At 42.7% G+C, this 4,903-nt stretch overlaps 1 pseudogene; it reads right to left on the reverse strand.

Moving 5' to 3' along the window:
• Positions 1 to 1,007: 1,007 nt before the first annotated feature.
• On the reverse strand, positions 1,008 to 2,479 carry LOC127678113 (sentrin-specific protease 2-like; annotated as a pseudogene).
• Positions 2,480 to 4,903: the final 2,424 nt, after the last annotated feature.

Raw genomic sequence — 4,903 nt, forward strand, 5'->3', positions numbered from 1 at the left:
TGCCTTGATTTCTGTTAGCCACGTTCCTAAGTTTGCCTTTTGCCATCTGGTTGTCTCTGGTGTTAGTTGGTCTTGCTGTCACTGGCAGGTGCTTATCTCTCCTGTGTGCCTGCCAGCCTATCTCAGCAACCCTGGGTGACCTGCTTTCCCCTGGCACAGATTGCTGTGGTGCTGCTGAGGTCCTGGCTATAGGTGGAGTCCCGGCGGGGTGTGTCCCAAGCGATCATCCACTCTGGTGATCCCTGTGTACCTGTCTGCACCTCTACACAATCACAGAAGCACAGATGGCAGCACCTTACTCCTAAGTTCAGGACTCCCTGTAACTGCCTCCCTGCAGGGCAGATGACCCCTGGCAGGATAGGTGCCCTGTTGGCTGGCTGTGGTGCTGCTGAGCTCCTGCATGCAGGCGGAGTCCTTGTTGGGTGTGTCCCAATTGATCTTCTACTGGGGTGATCCCTGCATACCTGTTTGCCCCTGTACATAGATAGCCACAGGAGCAAAGATCTATATCAAACATTTTACAGAAAAATTTAAATTCAATAGAACTTTAAAAACAACAACAATTCACTCCAGCACTACTTGGGACTAAAGATAAAAATGGACATCTGCCATTATAGTTAATTCACATCAACTTCCAGAGCTTAAAGGAATGAGTCTTTAAATGACCATAGTACTTTTCTTAATGATCCTGGATTCCAGTCAGTAGTCTGGCTGCAGATCTACATCCTGTACAAGTTCAGTAGAGTATAGTAGTTCAGAATAGCACTGGTTTGTGCAACCCATTATCATTTCTTATACCAATTTCAAGCTTTAAAAAGAAACGGAAACATTAAAAATATAAAATAAAAAAGAAACCACAACCACTACCCTCAGCTTCAATTTAACAGCATACAACTCCAGCATTAGAGATGCTAGTGCACAGCTTCTGCCTCTTCCTGCTGATGTCCCTCCTGTTCTTGTCCCTGGGATGGGCATACCTTTCAGGACATCAACCTTTCTAACATGGACTAAAGGATTTGAAAAATGACATTGGCCAAAGGGTCCAGCTTAATAATTCTTCATGTTTCGATCTCATTTTGTAAATATTGAAAGATGTTCTCACAGATAATCTTCCCTCTCTGTCCCATTGAATGGAACTATACAATACTTCATTTTCTTAAATCGATTACAACCAGGCTCCACTGTACCTTCCAGTGAATAGGCACCAAGATAAGTTCTTTTGCAAAGAGATACTTTTCACAGGACTGTAACTGCTATGCTTTAGCTTGGAGTAAAAGAATGTGCTGAATACACGAAGAGCCGGGCAGCCTTGGTTTTCGTTTCTCTCAGCCTGGAAGGTTCACGTAGAAGTTGGTGACCTCATCATTGAGCCATTAACCTTTCTCAGGAGTCTGGATTTCTCCTCAGGTGTTTTGCAGATTGAATCTGCTTAGGAGTTCCTCTATGGGTCCTGGACCCAGAACATTCTTAATTTCCTTCTCCATATCATCTGTAATATCAATGATTTGATCCACTTCTCTGCCCTTTTCTTGGTCTATGAGAGGCTTTTTCTCTGCCTCAATTACTTCCATCTTGTTGGGGGGTAACCTGTGTCCATCGCCACTATACAGGATGATTTGAGGTGGTATTCCGGGTAAATCTGGCTCCAAGCTGTTCCCCCTTCTTCCTTCAAGATTTACACAGCCTTTCTTTTGTGTAACACATTTCTTCTCTGAACAATATTTATCTCTTGTTTGGTGGAAGAAATTCTTTTGTCAACCGGAGGAGATGGTTCTCGATCTCTCTGTGTTGATTCTGATCCATGACTCTGCCCTGGCACGCCTTTATCTTTGATGTGTTCCTAAAAATTGGTTTAGGCCTGTGTTGGTAGGACCTCACATGATGGTAACATTGAAGGAAGTAACCTTTCATACTTTTTCTTTTGTGGGCTTTGTTCATTTTCCTCTATGACTAAATAGGGCCACTTATGACCCCTGCATCCCTCAGCAGGCTTCCTCTCGGTGTCAGCCTGCTCTGGAGGACCTTTGGAACACTCTAGGGGTTTTAGTTGTCTTGGGCTTCTCTTCCTTGGCTTTTCTGTACCTGACCCGGCCCAGCTGCTCTCTCTGAAGCTCTAGGTCTTGATTCTCCTAAGTGGTCTTTAGAACCTTTCCAGGCTCTTTAAAGATCATCGCTTTTCCATCCTGGCACTTCCTTTTTGGACCTTGTCCCAAAGCGTCAGGCTCTGTCTATGTCCAACTTTTATCCTTGTATTTCCATTTTACCCTTTTCCAGAAGCTTCAGGCTTCAGGTTCACTCCAGGACGTTTAGGTTGCCATGGAGAACTGCTTGGACTGCTTTTTTGAGGGTGTTGGCTCCAGTATAGTACGGCCTTTCTAATTTCCAAGCAAAAGCAACTGTATGCCTGGTATGTGGGTACTCTTGGGTTGTTTGCACTGGTGTCTGAAGAATCACTTCTTCCTATAGATGGGTGGTCCATGGTCGGAAACCTATTACTTTCAGAATAGCTGTTCTTTATAAATAGAATTGACTTTGCATGTCAGGGTCAGTCAAAAATGGAGAAAATTAAGCTGGTAATATTGGAAAATGATTGGTAAGTGGTCAGATGTTGGCACTTCATCAGGGGTCCGCTCTGAGAAACTTTGAGGAGATCTAAGAATACATCCTCAGAACTATCCTTCTAGGACACTGTAACCAGGTAAATACCCAATACTTAGACATTAGACTAATCATCCTAGTCAATCACTGGTAAGACACCAGTCCTAAACTTAGCAGCTAACACATCAGAGGCAACCTCATGAATGATGTCTAACTCAGGGGGTTGCCCCCAGCCACAGCCTTCAAAGTTCCATAGCTGGTTTTGATGTCACTTGAAATATCAGAAATTAGTGTTTTGGATGGTGGACGCCCTCCCCAAACCCAACTTGGGTCTAGGCTTTCAGAGCCCCCTTGCTTGAATGGGAAGGTTGAATTGACACAAATCTAAGTCAGAGCACAGGGTTAGCTAAATCAACTCAGCATAGTTCAGCCAGTCCTCACTAGTACATTTGTCTTTTAGGAAACTGCCCCATCATGGGCAATGATAGAAGTACAAGTGTCCAACAAAATGTATGTGACCTTTAAAATATGTACTCACACACAATATGCTTGCTACTTATAAAGAATAAATAGAATTTTACAGTTACAAAACATAGTAGGTACTGTTGTGTGACAAAAGTTGCTCTCCCCTGGATAAGGAACCCAGGGCAGATCAAAGTGCCTATACCACCAAAGTCCTGCTTGGTGAACCAATAAGGCTTATTGGGGTTACTTATAGGAATATTGACGAGGGGTTACTTACAGGAGCAGAAATGACTCAAAGAGAGCTCCTTCACAAAGCCCACACAGCATGGGTGACAGCTCAAAAAGCTGGGGACCTGGAGGAACCACACAGCCTGTAGATGGCTCACCAGGTTGGAGAATGTCTTTCCAGGTGCCTCAGTTGGTCTAAACTCCTTCCAGACAGCGGGTATGAGGTTGGCTCTTTTGAGCGCCTTCTTGGCAGCTCAGCTTCCTTTCATCTGAGAGGAACTTTCAGCTTTTATTGCTCTTTGTCAGGGAAGGAGCCTAGTGAATCTCATCAGTTTCAGGGACCATTTTGGGATCTTTTGAGTTGCCTTCCTGCCTGAGGAGCTTCCTTTCAGAGTAAATGAAGGGTGATATGGTTCAGTCTTTCAATATTGGAGGAAACTTGCCAAACTGGTACCAGTTCACCAAGAATCAAAACATTGCCATAACAGAATAAATAATATCTCACCATTGTCAATAGGATCCATTCACAAAGATACAGCACTATTTCAGTTACAATCATAGCAACAACACAAGCCCTAACCTCCTCCCTAGAAAGCTGTAGGAAGAATTCGATTGTAGCTGTAGTTACAGAGGTGTGTGTTTTCAGTGGGTCCTGGGATCTGAACTCCAGCCACCATGATTAAACAGCAAGCACTTTAACCACTGATCCATCTCCAGACCCTTGAGCAGCTCTTAGACCTACACTCAAAGGTATGCAGATATTTTTACAAAAATGTGAGAAAAGGGTTGAGATACATATTGTTTTTTCCAAAGAAAATATTATCAAATTGTGTAAGTATATTTATAACGATGTTTTATTATAAGGAAAATGTGTACTTTTTCTGTAAAAGGTTTGAATTTCTTGTGACTGTCATTTCCCCAGGTGTCCTTTTGTTTGTACCAGGCTTCTTTCTCTTCTTTCTAATTACACCTTGGAGTGTAATTAGGGTTCCCATGGGAAGAAAAAAATTAAACTACCACATTGACTCTACATCACTGAATAACCTAATATTATGTTTAGAGGAGAAATTTATTGTGTCAAGTTTGTAAAAGCAAAATTGTTTTTAGCTTGCATAAACCATGAAGAAATTACTGTATCTTTAAACTACCCTTTCAGGTAGACTGAGATGGACCACTTTCTGGTACAATTGAACTATTCTTAAAAATATTGCTGAATGTTGCAAAATATTTCAGTGCCTCAGTCTTCCTACACAGTGATGGGCCACATGATTAGACAGGCTAACTGTTAAGTTCTGCTTTTGTGCAAGATGCCTGCTTGCTTCCATGGCCAAGGCACCTGCTGCACATGTCACAGAATCAAGCCTTGCCTTCACCCGGACAAGGTATGAGATATTTTAGTTTCCCAAAATTGTAACTTTGTATGTTTTGCATATGTAATCTTTAGCTAGCAATAGCCTGGCCATATCTAGAGAATTCTCCCTTGGTTGGTCCTGGTCAGTCTTCTTTTAATAAACAAGCCTCTTATTTACCGAAAGCAAAACTTGAGTCAGACTGGTGAATCTCTGATGGACCCCGACCCATAGTGCCTTCTCAGTGCCTTCTCTCTCATGGT

This window comes from Apodemus sylvaticus, chromosome 2, assembly GCF_947179515.1.
Source record: "Apodemus sylvaticus chromosome 2, mApoSyl1.1, whole genome shotgun sequence".
Lineage (NCBI taxonomy): Eukaryota > Metazoa > Chordata > Mammalia > Rodentia > Muridae > Apodemus > Apodemus sylvaticus.